Source organism: Erigeron canadensis, chromosome 8, assembly GCF_010389155.1.
Source record: "Erigeron canadensis isolate Cc75 chromosome 8, C_canadensis_v1, whole genome shotgun sequence".
Taxonomy (NCBI): Eukaryota; Viridiplantae; Streptophyta; class Magnoliopsida; order Asterales; family Asteraceae; genus Erigeron; species Erigeron canadensis.
In genome coordinates, this window is record NC_057768.1 from 3,333,013 (window position 1) to 3,350,468 (window position 17,456).

At 33.7% G+C, this 17,456-nt stretch overlaps 1 long non-coding RNA gene across 8 annotated transcripts; it reads left to right on the top strand.

Moving 5' to 3' along the window:
* The first annotated feature begins 6,365 nt into the window (after positions 1–6,365).
* Positions 6,366–16,891, top strand: LOC122579623. Of its 8 annotated transcripts, XR_006320677.1 has the most exons (7): positions 6,366–6,461; positions 8,344–8,449; positions 9,330–9,530; positions 10,214–10,325; positions 12,836–12,915; positions 14,037–14,185; positions 16,459–16,891. It is a non-coding gene; the product is annotated as an uncharacterized LOC122579623 (long non-coding RNA). The 8 variants fall into 8 exon arrangements; XR_006320675.1 differs by lacking the exon at positions 14,037–14,185 and having other exon boundaries at positions 6,368–6,461; positions 9,330–9,521; XR_006320674.1 differs by lacking the exon at positions 14,037–14,185 and having other exon boundaries at positions 6,368–6,461; positions 9,337–9,530.
* The last annotated feature ends 565 nt before the right edge of the window (positions 16,892–17,456 follow it).

Genomic DNA, 17,456 nt, shown 5'->3' on the forward strand with positions numbered 1-17,456 from the left:
TAGTTAGGAGGATTAATCATTTTCATATATTATAATGTTTGATTAATTATCAAGATTAGGTTCTATGATTTTTCGTTAGCTCATATGTTTATTTGTTATTCTTTCAAGTAGGCTTGTATGGCGTGCATGAGATAGTGTGTGCCAAAGATTTTGTTTTTGTTTTTATTTAATTTAATAAACTTAATAAAGAACTTATTCAGTATCAAATCCAAAACATTAAAATAATATAAAAAAAGGGTAAATTACATTTTTGGTCTCTGAATTTGGCACGTTTAAACTTTAAAAAATTCAAATTCTAAACTAAACTTGCCACTTTTTTCCACTTCTGGTCATCACGTCAACTTCGTTAGCTTTTCTCCGTTAACTTGCGTATATTCGTTAGTTTTATTTTTCACTTTTTTTCCTTCCCATTGATTCCATTATTAAAAGTGATAATCGGCCCAATGTCATGTGTTAGATATTCTTTTAGCCAATTAGTGAAAATACATATTCAGTTATTGTGTTTTGAAACAATTTTATGTTTACAGTTTACTACTCTATTGGTTATAAAGTAGTTTGATTAGATGAAATAATCGTTTTTTTTAACGACGATGAAATAAATGCCAGTTGAAAGATTTATTTATAAAGTTAAATTTTTTTTATTGACTGTGTTTGATATTTGTGTCTTCTTATGTCTACTTTAACTGTAAATATTTTTGCCAGTGCTATATAAATTTATATATTTTTTCTTAATTCATTTTATTAACTGTTGATAAACTAAAATGAAAATAAAATATTGTAACGGTTATCTTGGGTAACGTATTCTAGGTGTTTTTCCTCTTAACAATCAATAACGCCTTATGATTAAACCTTAAATATTTTTGTTTGTGTTATATAAATTTGTTATAAAACATATAAATGGATTGACTTTTAAATGTACTTTTCATTGATATAATTTACACTAACTAATATACAATGCAAACAAAAATATTTACGGTCAAAGTTACCAAATAAAAATACTTAAAAAAATCAAAGTATAACATTTAAAATGGGACGAATGAAGTGTTCATATAAAAAATTTAGGTAAGTCACACTTTTCATCCATTAAAGTTTGGCCGATTATCAGTTTTAACTATGGAATAATGGGAAGGACGAAAAGTGAAAGTAAAACTAACAAATGTGGGAAAGTTAACAGAGAAAAACTAACGAAGTTGACGCGGTGACCAAAAATGAAAAAAAGTGACAAGTTTAGTATAAAATTTGCAATTTTTAAAGTTTAGTGACTAAAAGTAGAAAACATGTCAAGTACAGGGACCAAAAGTGTAACTTAAATGTTTTATTCATTCTTAAAGATTAGTCTCAATAAAGAAAAGAAAAAAAAAATGTCACAAATGGTCCATGTGGTTCTTCGTATTACTAAGTTGGTCCCTAACTTTTTTTTTCCGTTGCAAACAGTCCCTGTGTTTTTTGTTCTCGTTGCCAAAAGTCCCTGACACTAACTTCTGTTAGTTTAAGACCGTTAGTGGGGCTATAATTGTCCACTTACATAAAAACACGTACACCTCTCTTCTTCCTCCTCATTTTTCTTCCTTTTTTCTAGCCATCACCACCACCAGCAAAATCAGGCCAATTTTTTTTTTTTCCTTCTAAATCTATTAATCCTTATATTCTATTCAATCTTAATTTCACAAGTCTTAAACAAAAAATTCCCCAAGATTTCTTATTCTTTCCACTATAATCTTATGCATACATACTCAATTTTTTCTTTTTCTTCTATCTTCTTCATACAAACAAATTTAACTTATCTAAATCTACCTAAATCACAATAAATCATAAATCTGACAATTCAGATTCGGACTCCTGAACTTGAGATGAACATGATGGAGACCGTGATTAAGGGGCTGAACTACTTACGAAATTTGTCAACTACAACTTTCGAGTCATTTTCTACTACCACCACCACAACCGCAATATGACATTTGAATTCGTGCACATGAATTGTATGAAAGTGAAACTGGTCAAACCTCTAAGTGTCTTCATATTTATCATCACCGGTCATGCCCTCGTGAATCGATTTTTTGTTCTCCGCTTCTCAATATATCAATGGTTGAACACATTTACATATATATATATATATATATATCGATCTCAAACACAAAACTCCAGCACAACACCATTACCACCATAGCACCACCGCTGCAACAATACTACCATCACAGTTCCATCGCCAAACCATCACATTTCCCTCATCATCCTCTTGTCAACCTCTTCTATTTTTCTTGGTTTCTTGAAATGGGTATGATTCTATTTTGAAATCTTGAAATGGGTATGTTTTTTTCTTGAAATCTTGATATGGGTATGATTTCTTTTTTGAAATCTTGATATGGTAATTTGTTTTCTTGGTTGTTTGAAGTCTCCAATTCGTTAGATCCATTACCTAGGTTTTTTTTAATTATGATATTGAGACACTTTTTAGATACAGATAGGAAAATGATATAGATATTGATAGGAGATTGTATAGATATAGATAACATATATTTATATATATACACATAGTGAAGGGATCAAGTGAGAACCAACATATATAGTGAGAACCGTGAGAACCATTGAAAAATTATCTCTAACGGCTTTACCCTTAGAATTAAGGGCTACGCCCGTACCGTAACAACCATCACCATCTCTTGGATTGCCGCCCATCAAATCCATACCATTCTCATATGCGTCCGGTGACAACCCCTTTAGAACGGATGTAGGGCAACGCCCGTACCGTATCCATTCGTTTTCTTAACACGTAACCCATATGATTTTTTACAAAATTTTTTTTTTTTTTTTTGGAATCGGTTTTTGTTAAAAGAAAATAAAAAACAAAAAAAAGTTTCAAAAAATAAAAAATAAAAAAACCACACAAAAAAGAAGAAAGAGGGAGGGAAACTAGTGGTTCTCACGGTTTTCTCCATATTTGTGGTTCTCACATTAACCTTACCCTATACATACATATATATATGTATATATATATATATATATACTAATAAAAATATGATTATTATCACAAATAGTCCCTAAGGTTAGTAATTTGATGATTATACCCTCACGTGTTTAGCACATGAAGGGTTTAAACGGCCAAATCTAACGTAAGTTTGTGTCAGGGACTTCTAGTAACGAGAAGAAAACACACAGAGACTGTTTCCAACGAAAAAAAAAGTTAGGGACCAACTTAATAATTGCTGGCGGCGGCGGTGGGGGCAGCGACAGTGATTGTCGGTGGCAGCGGGAGCGACGGTGGTAGCAACAACGTCGATCGACAGTTTCAACAAACTGATTTGTACAATTAGGCCTCACGACTTCACATAAATTTAGGAATAGCTTTGGTAGAAAATGAGTGGATGAAAATGTAGAACTAAACAAAGAGAGGTAATTTGGTGAACTAAAACAAAGTGCTTAAAGTCTTAGAGGGGTGTTAATTCTTTTTATAAAGTAGTAGAGATATAGATTTATAAAACCAAAACAAAAAAAAAGGCACATAAGTAGACCTGCAAGGAGGCCTAGGAGATCATGGTAATCACGGTGTTAATAATGTTGGTGATCGTGACGTTGATGTTGGTGGTAGTTTGTGGTAGTTAGCCAGAAAGAAAGAAGGAACACATTTGTTGGCGGCAAAAATGATTGATGGTTGTGTTAATGGTGAGGATAATGATGTTGTTGATGACGGTGTTGATGTTGGTGGCTGTTCGTGGTCGTTCGCCGAAAAGATAGAAGGGAAACAAATGGCTGGGATAAAATGGTTGATAATTGTGTTAATGGCGGCGATGGTAATGATTTTCGGGAACGATGAAGGCGATCTTGATGGACGGTGGTGGTGTGGCAGCCGATGGTGGTGATGGACGGTGGTAGTGTTGATGTGTGTTTATATATGAGAAAGAGAGACATGATTGTGTGTTTGATGTGTTAGAAGTGATAAGGAGTATTTTGGGAATATTTAAAAAAAAATGATTGATTTGAATATGTCAAATCTATTCTACAAATGATAAAATGATCAAAGCCAATGAGCTCTGGATCTAGTGGTCTATGATTAAGGTGAAACCTTTTCATTTAAGATAATATCGAGTTCAAATTCGGACATTAATGTTTATTTGCCAAAAGGTGAAAGAAAGTGATCACCAATTCCTTCCAAGACTCGATTGGTCGTCTAATAATATAGCCAAGCTAAGCTTCCACCTCGCCACCTTTGTTTCTATACATAGTATGTTCCCAAGTATTGTGGAGAATGATACATCTATCAAAGTCCGGATAGATTCTTGGCATGAAAATGAGTCATTTAGCATTCCATGATCTATACAAGCTACTGGCAATGGTTTCTTTTCACGATGAGAATGGCGCTGATCTAAACCGCCATTAAAATTAGAGGAAGTCTACCAACTCTTGGAGCTGTTATCTTGACTACAAAACATCAACCTGACCAACACAAACGATTCATGGGACTGGGCTTTAAACCACTCTAAAACATTTATAGTCAAGTTAATGAAAGAATGTCTCCATCGTGCTATATATGGACCGAAACTTTCGTCTTTTCCACGAAATATACTTGCCCCATTGAAGACATATATTCTTGGTTGGAAAGTCGAGTAGATATGCTTACCACAAAGGACTTGCTGCTCAAAAGGATTATCTTAATACCGACTTCAGAATGCTATTTGTGTGATGTAAAAGACGAATCATCTTACCATTTGTTTATAGAATGCCCTTTCGTAGAGGAACTTTGGAAATTCGTATTATCATGGTGCAAGATCCCATTGACAAAACCATCCCAAATCCGAGGTTTTTTTTAGTTACATAAGAACCCGACAATATAATTGTTTCCAATAAGTCCAATATCCTCAACTTAATCATCCTCGCTTACATCTGGACCATTTTAAGGATCCAAAATAAAAAGATTTCCATTAACAAAACATGGTCAATTCATTACGCCATCAAATAACGAAGACTGCTGGTTTCCTATGGTTATCATGATAAAAAAAAATGTATAAAATATTATAGTTTTAATTTCTTAATGTAATATATTTCTTCTTGTCCTCACTAGCACCTTGTTAGTTAATAGAATTTAGAGTTAATTACAGAAATTGTCCATGTCGTAGACCTCTACTTGCAGTTTTCGTCCTTATGATTAATAAGTTACAGTTTTAGTCCAAAAAACTTTGCTCCGTCAACACTTTTGGTCCTGACCATAAACGTCCGTTAAAAAGGAGGTCACATGTCTGACACGTGATGGGTAATCTCGTAATTTGGCTTACATTTAATTAAAGAAATCGTCCCTATCGTGAACCACCACTTTCAGATTTGGTCCTTAGCTTTTAATAATTAACTTTAAACCAACTTAGTTAAACTAAATCTTAAAACCCAAAATCTTATTAACATATATTAAACTAAATCTTATATTCACACTTTTAGAAATAATATATACAAACTCTTAATAAATCACACAAACTGCTCGTGAGCCACGACAAATGAAAAGGAAATTAAATGTGACTATGTGAATGCTACTATAAACATGTATGCGTAAGGAAATTAGAAAAGCATGAAACAAATTGAAGCCCGTGAAATGACTTCGAAATCAGATTCAAGTGAGTGATTGGGTTATTATGGAAACTACGACAGATTTCGGTGACTCACAACCACCGCCATCTCCGGTGACTCCAAACTCGATAACTCCTCCCTTCTCTCCAAACCCGGAGTTTGTCGTAGTTTCCATAGTAACCCAACACTCACTTGAATCAGAATTTGAAGTTATTACGAGGCTTCAATTTATTTCATGCTTTTCAAGTTTGCTCATGCACACATGTTTTTATAGTAGAATTAAGAATGTTTGTATGTATTGATTAAAATATAAGTAATTGACGTTATTTTTGTTTATTAAGTAAAAAAAAAAAATGAAATGCAACTGAATGATTTAGTTCTTAACATGTTTATTAAGTAAAAAAGAAACAAAACCTTAGTTTAATATATGTTGATAAGATTTTGAATTTTTAGATTTAGTTGAACTAATTTTAATTACTAAAAGCTAAGGACTAAAGTCGAGAGTGGTGGTTTACAATAGAGACGATTTCTGTAATTAACTCTAAGTCAAATTACAAGATTACCCATCACATATCAGACACGTGACCTCCTTTTTAACGGACGTTGGTCAGGAGCAAAAGTGTTGACGGAACAAAGTTTGGACTAAAACTATAATTTATTAAACTTAGGGACGAAAGTTGCAAGTGGAGGTCCACGACAGAGATAATTTCTGTAATTAACTCTAGAATTTAAATACTAAAAAATAAAAATGAAAAAGAAATAAACTTTAAATGGGTATAAATGTAATTTTGCTTTGAACATAGTATTGATGTAATTTATACGGAGTACTTTAGTATGTCTAAAACCTCTACCATTTTAATAAATAATCCATGACCCGATTCACTGAAGTCTTTCGGTTACACTTTTTACAGGTTTGGGTTCTTCCAATCAGCTCACTTTTACAATTTTTGTGTTGAATTCGTAAGTTATTTTTCGATTTTTGGACTATATTGTAACTATAATTACCTCATCAGCTTGAATTATAGATATATATGTATCTACTATATGTATATTTTTTTTTATATAACATATAAATGATTCGCTGTTAGAAGAAGTTCATTAATTGGTAACTGTATGATAAAGGGAAAGTGGTGAAAAAGGTATAAAAATAAAATGAGATTAAAATAATGAAAATGGGGATCATGTGCATTTTGATCTCCCTCTGTTTTAGTTGTTGATTTCCAAGAAAGGAAATTTGGAAAGTTGTCTATTGGCTTTTCTGGCTGCTAACTTTCATCATATAATAATATAATATTAGCTGGTTTGCTTGCTTTGTAATATGGTTGTTTTTAGGTAAATAAAAGTAGATATAAAAATAATATATAATGATTCCTTCACAAGAAAACGGGTGATATTTTTCCTGTAATCTGAAGAACATTGTGAGGTCATTAGTTAACGTGAGGTATTTAAATGAAAGTTCGATGACAAGGATACATTAATAAAGGATTTATTTATTTGTTTGTTGATGTATCTGAGATCATGAAAGTCATGTATTTTCTGATGTTTATCATCGGAAAAGCTGGTCATGTATGGTTTTTTAATAGCTTGATGCACACATATATATTTTAAATGTGGTAGCCTACTGGTTAGTGTTGGCTTTGAGTTCCTCCAAATGGAGCTCTCAAGTTCTGACCCCATAGACCTCAAAAATAAAAAATAAAGATCTCCGCTTTACGTCACGTCAACCTTCATAGGACACTTGCCTAATATATGTGGAGGCAACACTTTGCATAAATCTGCGGATTAGTAGCTCATACCACGGTTTACTAGAAAAAAATCATATAGGTTGGTGATGTGGTTAATGGTTAGACAATTGGATTTTAGTATTGGTTTCTTTTTACTTGCAATATGGATTTAAATGTTGCAGGTGATAGCTACTTTGAATTTTGACCATTTGTATTTTGATCTCTAGTAACTTTAATAAATGGTCATAATTTACCCGAGTTGTGCTGTAACTGTTCAATATGAATATCCTTCTCATCAGTTGAATTTAAAACGATGGTATTCAAGTTTTCTGTAAGTAAGTACCTGCTCAGTGCCGCCTTCCGCGAGTTTTGAGCCCCAATACCTCGACGGTGTACGGGGGAGGTTAAGATGTAGGCAGACCTTACCTCTACCTAAGTAGAGAGGCTGCTTCCAGTTTCTACCTAAATGGTAGAAAAGGCCCTCCAACCTTTGCATGGGATGAGGATCGAACCCATGACCTCTGTCTCCAGAGGCAAGGGTATTCAAGTTTTCTGTATATCTTTATTTGAAGATATAAGCTTTTAGGAATTCTATGAATGGCCCTTGTTAACCTGCATTGTATTGGAACATTCCCGGTGGTTGACTTATTTTACATTTAGGATTTCTTTTCAGCAGTATGAACTTGTAAACACAGTTATTCTATTTTCCATATTGTTTGTGTTTTGGTAGTATCTACGCTAGGAGTTAGGACCAAAACTGAAAGAGGAGAAGAACCGATTAGAAATGCATTAACTGATTAAAATAGACCAAAATGCTTCCAATAATTTAATAACATCTCTGAAAAACTCTCTCTGTATGTTGGCTCTGTTGTTTCGGGAATTGTGACTTGGTCTTCATTTTTTAATTTCTGCAAGCACTAAACAGTTTGTTGAAAACTTGAGGTTTTGCTTATGTATTTATTTACTTATGGTATTGAATGCAAGTTATTCTGTACTGCCATTAACATATCTTGTGTAATTGGCCTTGCATTGCGAAAATGTTTACTAAAGTTTAATTGCCATTTTTCAGGGATTGGAATCATAACTGGTCGCTGCAAGAGGCATGAAAGCCCTTAAAAGTGAGTCATACTTTTTAAAATCCCCTTTTGGAAACTCAATCCCAAATACCCCCTAAGGTGTGTAACTCTAATTCTATCAGATGTTTTAACTTGTGAAAGGAATGTTAGCTAGTTCATTGGGCAAAATGGCAAATCATAACTGAGTGATCCCCATCAGGCCGATTAGGGCCCTTTTTGCTTAATTTAGAATATTAAGTCTCTTCAACTATTCCATGTTTAATGGCAATCTCTCTATGAATAGTTTACTCTAGATGCGCATAAATGGAAAAGTTGGATAATGGATTAATGGGTCAAAACGGGTGTAGGACTAAACTCCAAAACGTGTAAAGTGATGTGGGTCAGGTTAGTTTTGGTTGAACCAAAGCACTTAGTCCAAAAAGTTATATAGTTCTATTGAAATAGTTAGCGGGTTAAATATGACAATGGTTTCTGTATTCTTTTTTAGAATGTGATTCTGTTTATTAAGATGATGTAGGAAGTATGCATTATAGAGTCATTTTCAACCGTTAAGCAGTTGAAGCCGCTTCTTTTTTTTTCTTTTTCTTTTAAGATGACCTTTTTTGTTATACCTGTTTGATCTGTTAGAGATAAAAACAGTAACGAAATCGGCCTATTTATAAGTTTTGGATCGCAATTGCCACAACTATTTTAGTGTAAAGTGAGAGTAGCCATACCGTGCATCACTGTGAATGACTCTTGTAGCCACTAGTGGTCCTTGAATGTCTACTAGCCATACAATTTGCATGACTTGTTGTTTGACTAGTTGGTCCTTGCACGAGTGATGATTATATTAAATCCTTTATTTTTCAATATCTTATGGTACTGCTTAGATTTTCGAAGTTATAATATCAAATTAACTAACTTTATCACCACCATCACCACCAAAAGATTCCCTAGTCCTTTCCACTGAGCAATGTTTTATAATTTTGTGTGGCAGTTTATAGAAGATATATAAGCTCTTGCGGTCGACAATTTTAAGTGAGATACAAGTGTCCAAGACTCTACATGCTTATTAGTTTATGCAGCACACATATTTCATTAAATTAATTGATTAGCAGTCAAAGGTTCAGATTTCACGAGTAGTGATTTTATCACATGAGCATTTCCTTTCTTGAGCTTGCTTTTCAAGGTAGCGAAGGTACTAATTATTAGCTAGTTTAATGCAGTCCAATGCAGGGCCTTTGAAGCATTTACTACATAAATTACAGTCTAAGGTCCCCTGGAAGTCTCGGTTAGGCAATTATATTTACCTGGTTTAAGTTCTATTCCAAGTAAAACCAGTAGTAGATATAAATTTTGAGATTAGCTTAAAACCTGTGAAAGTTTTCGTGGACTATCCTTGTTATTAAACTACATCATTTTCATACATTATTTTTATGAAACAAAAGGGTTTGAAATAACTAGTTGTTTGATTACTTTTGTATTTAAAAAATCTCCACTCTAATTGCATTTTGATTAAAATTTGAATTTTTAAAAGACTGAAAGAGAAAGAACTAGTTGTTTGTTAACTTTTGTATTTAAAAAATATCTCCACTCTAATATTATTCATTTTGCTGAAAACTTTAACTTTCAAAAGTTTCTATAGAATATATAAATCCCCCACTCCACTCCAAAAATAGTTGATATTACAATGTTACGTAGTTCTAAGGGGGATACCTATAGTATTAATTTGTCGATAAGTTGTTTTACATAACAGAACTTCCGTATTTTAAAAATTTTATAGATATTCGCAGTGCTAATTCGTGTTGAATGCTGTATTTATGGTTCCAAAAGTTATTGTTGAAATTTCATATGGATTTCGACCTGGATTTTTCTTTATAGATGGATAGAGTGTATTCTGTAAAGAACTCATAAGGGTACTTTGGAGTACGTGGAAGGAAATGGTGCACGAAGATATAGCTGTAGCTTTGAACAGATGTATGTTCTTCCACAGGTGAAGGCTTTTTTTTCAAACAGTGACCCTTTCTAAAGTTGACATAGAAGTCTAGTTGAAAGTTTGTTGAAAACAAAGAAATATTCTTGAGACTAAAGCTATCACTATAACTAATCTATATTTCAGTATATGATATATCATTAACTTTATTTCTAATTATAGTCTTTCTTTAGTATCGCCTAGTATTCTGATCAAAAGTAAGACGGCCGAATGCACTTTTTAAGTGGTATCATCAAATGGAAATCACTGCCAACCGAAAAAGAAAAGTGACTTGTAGTGAATGGCTTACAAAAATTTCAACATTTGACCAAACATTTTTAATCCCAATCTAACATTATATTGTGCATGCTTTATAATTTAAATTCAAATACCATTTCTCCTATCAGTTGTGGTCTTCTACTTTTATGTGTTTTTATAAACATTTTGATTAAAAATCGCAATCCTTTCATGAGGGCCTACCACTCGTATTTTGCTGTGAAAGCTACTATCAACTAATTTATGAAAAAGAAGTCAAACAAAAGGGAAAAAATGATGAGCTTTTCATTCCCAACATTTTTATCTCCATTCATAGTGGTTTAAAAATAGTTTTCTTTTTTTCCCTTTAGGACATTTCCTAGCTGGCTCCATAACCCTTGGAGACTCTAACCGCCTTCTTCCCACTCAACTTATTAAATTGAAAAAGTGATTATATTTTATTAAGCGACAAACAGAATATGATTCTCTTATGCTAGCCTGTAGTTCAAATAGTGAGTGAGGTTGTACTTGTATAATAGTATGAGCATGTGTGAATATCATTGGATGATAGTGACTTAATTTGGTGGGACAATCTATTGGGATCTTTGCGGTAGGTTCGGCATATTATATACCTATATTTCCTTTCACGGTCCGTACATCTATTGCAATGTTACTCATGAATATCCCTTGGGTAGGTGATATATATACATCAAGAAATTATAGCTAATGCAGCACTATCTAATATAATTTGCTTTAAATATGATTTGCTTGAATGTCTCGTAAACATGTATCCTTTTACCGGTGCTTTATTTTCATCTAAGTTACATGATATTGTATTGAATTCTTTTTCCAGTGTTTCAAGTTCAAGAAGTTATATCAATACCAACTTTTTCATAGTTGCATATATCATCTCAAGGCAAATGTAAAAATTTAATTTTAAGCTGATAGTGGTTTTGTATTCCCATGTAAATACTCAAACCAACCTGAAAAAACCAACTTAGGGCTGTGTATTCTCTACCCACCAACCTTAACTTTTCCAGATCGGGTTTATGTTTTGCTTTTGGCTCATCAAGTCGACTCGCAAACCTGAAATGTTTGATTTTTTTTTTTTTGAAAAATATATATACTTTAACAAATCCTTTTGAAGTTTGAACTCTAATATCTCAAATCTATAATAACATGTTTTGAACTTACATCTTGTGTATCATGTACTTGTAGATTTAGTACATTTTTTGTGCAAGTTTATTGTTTTTGTGTTTTAGAAAGCTGTAATTATGGGAGAAAACCACAAGAAGTTTACATTAAATTCACTTGACCCGAAACCATCCTGCCCACAACCTGTTTTACCCATTCATTTATCAGGTCAGATCCGGGTTAATAGGTCGTGGGTCAGGGTGAAATTTCTGATCTAAAACTTTTAGTGGGTCGGGTTGAATAATCTTAACCGGTTACCTGTCAACCTGATCCCTTCTTGACATTCTATCCTACATTTTTTATTTTTCTTATAATTAAATCTTACACTATATTCATGTTGCCATATCTTTCTAGGCTTTTCAATCTTTCATTAACAATCCATTCGTATACCCATATTCAAGCTCCATGTTATTGCCTGTCTGTATTATTCTTGCATCCGGGAGATGATTGCCACCCTCCCACAAAAGGGAAAATGAGAAATGAGATCAAATTAATAGGACTAACAATCAGCAGCGCTATTATATTTCAAATTTTCTAAATTTCTTCAATATTACATGTCATGTGTTGGATAAATACACATTACTATTTATCCATCACAGCATTGGAAAGCAATATGAAAAATATATTTGAGTACATAGAGATTTCATGTAATCACACCACTTGCTTGCCAAGATAGAACCGGATTTTATGGTTCATTTACTTTTCACATAGTAGTACTGAGAAGTATCCTTCCCACATCTCTCAACGAACCTAAGAAACTCATTATTACTTAATAATCAACTTTTACCAGACCTTTTATCTATCGCAAAACTGCTAGAACCTCTTGGACTATTTCTGCCGATACTTACCATATTTCCTTATGAAAATGGCATATTGGTGAATGAGTTGATATTAATTACTTTGAATACATTTCAAAGGTTATAATACATCCCTTTCATATATAACAGATCGTGGGGTTTTATGTTTTATACACCACCACTCTTATGAGAGACGTTTTGTTTTATCGGATTTCTGGACTTTGAAGTTTGTAGTGTATGTCAATGACCACTAATGGGTTGTTTTGTTGTGGTTCATGTAAGCAGGATAATCTTCTTTCTTTCCTATTGATGGGAATTTTTTCGATCTTTCGGCTGCTAAGACATGAATGCAAAGTTCCATCCTGGTAAGGCTTTTTGCTATTGCACAGTTCTTTTTTGAATTCCATGGTATGATAAAATGCACTATAATTGCATGGCTTTGCATTATATGAATATCTAAGATAGAAGGTGGTGAAAGGAGTTTTACAAAATATATGATGAATGACCTATGGACCATTTTATTCAGTATATTACGCCAAATATATTAATGCAAAGATAGTAGATGATGAAGTATGAGAATGAGACGTGAATTATGATATTATTCAATAGATTACACCCAATGTTACATTAATGGAAGAAAGAAAATACCGAATTGAGTTTACTAGATGATGAATTTCACATGAACCATTACTCTAAATTTTACATCACATTGTCAGATGGCTCATGCATGCGAATTATGAAATGCTCTTTCATCTCGTTTGGATGGCATGCCCAGCCCCAGGGCTGTGCCCTGGTGCTGTCGGCCTAAAGTCATTAGCACCGTGTGATGGTGGTTGTGGCGGTGGCTGCACTGGAGATTCCACTTCAGTCTTTGTGTTTGAAGTCTGTGGTGTTTGCGCCATAGGTTTTGTGGATAGTGCTTCATTTACAAATGTTACACCATGTCTTACTTTTTCTTTATTAGAAGTGTTTCTGTGATGCATCCTTTGTTTTAAGTGTCTTCCTTCAGTATAATGGGGCATGATGATTAGGGTGAGGATTAGAATGGCTAAGGTTAACTTTGCTATACCCATGAGGTATGAAGGTGAGAGGCAATATGATTGTTAGAGATAGACTCGAGATATGAAGCAAGATGCTTAAGGTGCTTAATGTTTGGTGATATTTATAGAGCAATTAGAAATGCTACTTTTGTTTTCAATCACACAATTGATATGCTTTAGAAATCTTCTTTATAGTATAATGAGTATTCTACTTGCCCTAGTAGCTATATTCCTTGCAGTCAAAACTTTGATAATTATGATTATTGGTTTCTTTTAGATAGGTCGATTTTAGCCAGTCTACTTTTTGCTGTTTACTACAGAGATTGCCGTAGATATATTGACTGATTTATTTCGTTAATATTGAAAGTATTACTGTCTTTAGTCTATTTGCAGTAATGTAAGATAAGTACAATGTCTTTGACTGATAATTTTTACCCTCATTTCAGAAGCGGAATTCTTTTTGAAGCGCTGAGACCTTAATTTTTTGTGGCTGTTTTCTCTACCTTAGATGGTTTTTATGCACATATGAAGTTTGCTGCATTAGGACATGGAGTTGTTTTTCAGCTATTACTGTGGCTTTCTCTAACTTTAAGTGGTCAGCAATTGTCTTTCTGTTATAATCTTTTATGGATTTGTATGTTGCTTAAATTTTAACTCTTCCATAAATTGTATATATGCCATAAATAATTCTATTTAGTTGAGGTCTTCCTGATAATATGTGTGTGGTATTGTATAACATTTTTTAATCTAATCCTTATGAAAGTAGTCACTATATTTTGATACTCATGTTACTTATTTATTAATGTATTTAGTTTTGTTTTTTGAAATAAAACACATTCCACATCCACTGGTTTTTGCATATGTCCTGAATGGACAACCCATTGGTTTTTGGTTCAGCTTCATTATTGGTTGGCTAACGGCTCTATAGTGATTTACACTTGTCAATGTATTTGTAATAGCTATAATTTAATTTTAAGTGTGTAAATAGTGTGTAAATGTGAATGTGTATGTTATAGTTATAATTTAGATTTAAATGTGTAAATAGTGTGTAAATGTGAATGTATTTGTTATAGCTATAATCTAGTTTCGAGAGTGTAAGTATTTAGTCATGTTATTGTTATTATGCTAACCATATTTTGTACAGGAATCAATCTCACTTCTTTGATAGTATGCCTGTTTATGACCATGCCTGTTTTACATGTGAAAACACATGCATATATTGGACGGCATTGCATTAATGCTTAGATAAAAGTAAAATAATAAATGAAATTAATTTAGATGCTGAACATGAGACTAAAGCTGTAATAGTATTCGATATAGCATGCCAAGTATTACATTTTTTTAACGGCAAATTGGGATCACTGACGGGCCACTAGTCCGCCCAATCATCTCCACTCCCCACAGGAGGAAACCCACCATAGGAGAGAAAACCCCTTGGCCCGACATGGAACTTTTTTTTTTTGTCACATGTGACACTTGAACCAATTATATAGGTCAATAATGTCACTGGGTACTTCACCTCAATCACTTGGACTGAGGGTCATTGTTATGCCACATATATTACATTAATGGTAGAAAGAAAATGCTGAATGTTTACGGGATGATGGATGACACATGAACTATCATTCTAAATATTAAACTAGATATTGGATGGGCCATACACACGGAAGTTAGTTGCTCTGTCACCTAGTATGAATGACAGGCTCAGTTCCAGACCGTCGTGGCCTTGTGCTGTCGGCCTAAAGTCTTCAGTACAACGTGATGGTGGTGGTGATGGCTGCACCAGAGACTCCACCCCACCGTAGTCTTAGTTATTGAGGTCAGTGGTGTTGAACCATAGGTTATGTGAGTAAAGCTTCATTAACATATGTGCAGCATGTCTACCATTTTCTTTAGCAGAAGTGTTATCGTTGTGCATCCTTAGTTTAAAGTGCTTTACTTAGTGTATTGAATTTCAAGGGTGATGCTTTTTTGTACGGATGGGACAAAAAATGATCCCATTGGTGCATCTAGGAATTTTATCCAAAACATTTGTAAAACAAGGAAGTCCGGTGTCTTAGATACCGTCTTCGCCATGTCCCTATACGTCCGGTGTCTAAGACACCGCACTTGACCGCTTTTTCGATTCTTCAAACGTCTGTGTCTTTATTGTATTAAATATTTATTTTGGAAAAGAAAAAGTTGGTGGTAATTAAAAACTTACACCCCGGTGGTTACAATCCGTCCTCTGCTAACTTTTCAGACAGTTTTTATTCTAGACCCTATCCAACTTTAGAAGTCTTATAATCTACTTTCTCTATTAGCTATGGTCCTTAGGGACTTGCAGCTATGACTTTAGTAATCCGGCCCCTCCTCATAACACTGGCTACACCCCCGGTGATTACAATCCACCCCCTCCTCCCAACTTATCAGGCAGTTTTTATTCTAGACCCAACCAACTTTTATGCAGGTTTTGTTTTTCAAAGTAAACTAATACAATGAAGACAAAGAAGTTTGAAGAATCGAAAAAGTGGTCAAGTGCGGTGTCTTAGACACCAGACTTCTGCAAACGTGGCGAAGGACGGTGTCTAAGACACCGGACTTCCTTGCTTTGCAAATATTTTGGGTAAAATTTCTAGATGCACCAATGGCTTCGTTTTTTGTCCTATCTGTACAAAAAATTTGTAAAAATGAGCTTAGATATATACTTGAGATAAGAAACAAGATGTGAATGACACAAGTGACATGCTTTAGAAATCTTTTAATCTACTTTCTCTATTAGCTATGGTCCTTGCGGACTTGCAGTTAAAACTCTAGTAATTATAATTGTTGGTCTGTTGTATATTGTTTGAGTTCGGCCAGTCTACTTATTTCTGTTCTTTATTACAGATGTTGGCGTAGACATATATGCTGGTGTATCTCATCAACTTTGCAGGGATTTTGGCCTCTAATCTGTTTGCAGTAAGAAAAGTAGGCACCAGTTGAAAGAGATTGAATTTGAAAATTAGTGAAGTGTCAAATGTCTTGTATCGGTTACATTTTCCTCTTATTTAAAGGCATACTTTTGATTTCCCCCCTCCCTCTCTTAAGACGCCAAGACCTTGCTTTGTGGTTGATTCCTATCTCCGAACATGCAAAAATTGTTGCTGTAGGACTCAGCTCGGCGATGTTTTTTTTTTTTTTTGGCATTGTGTGACCTTTAATCTTCTGAGAGTGTCTTTCTATAATATGTATGTATCTGTATGGCCTTGACGAATGCCAAGCACTCTTCCTTTGATGTATGGATCCTATTTCTACAGGAAATTGATGAATCATTCTTTCATGAGTTGTATAAGTCGAGTTAACGGTAAAGCAGCTTAAAATATTCAGAAAAGACACCAGTTCGAAGCTTTTTAGATGGCCAGGAAAGATCGCAATTGCATTTTAGTGAGATCCCCACTTCTTTTCCTTTTCACACTTTTTCTACACTAATTTGCCACTGCACTGACAATGACCAGTGATTCAGTCAAACTATAAACTTTCCAATTCAAGAGTCAAAGCTATGCTCTTTTGTCTTTGTTGTGCATTTGTGCTCCTCAGCTTTAAAGACAAATGTACATTATTTTGGTGATATTATTAAAATACTATCGAACCTTTTTTCCATACAAAAGAACTACGAGATCTTTTTTTGTTTATTATTGTTGAAGCATATACTGTACGTAAAACCATCTTCGACGAATAATATGATGGCCGTGTTTTGGAGCCAACATGTTGAGTTTTTGACGCGTCTGTTAAGGGCGCCAGCCTGGTCGCCACCACATCAAGCTTCATGGGTTTATGGATTTTTATTTTTTTTTGAAACGTTATCTATATCTATAACTCTATATAATTATAATTATTATTATTAT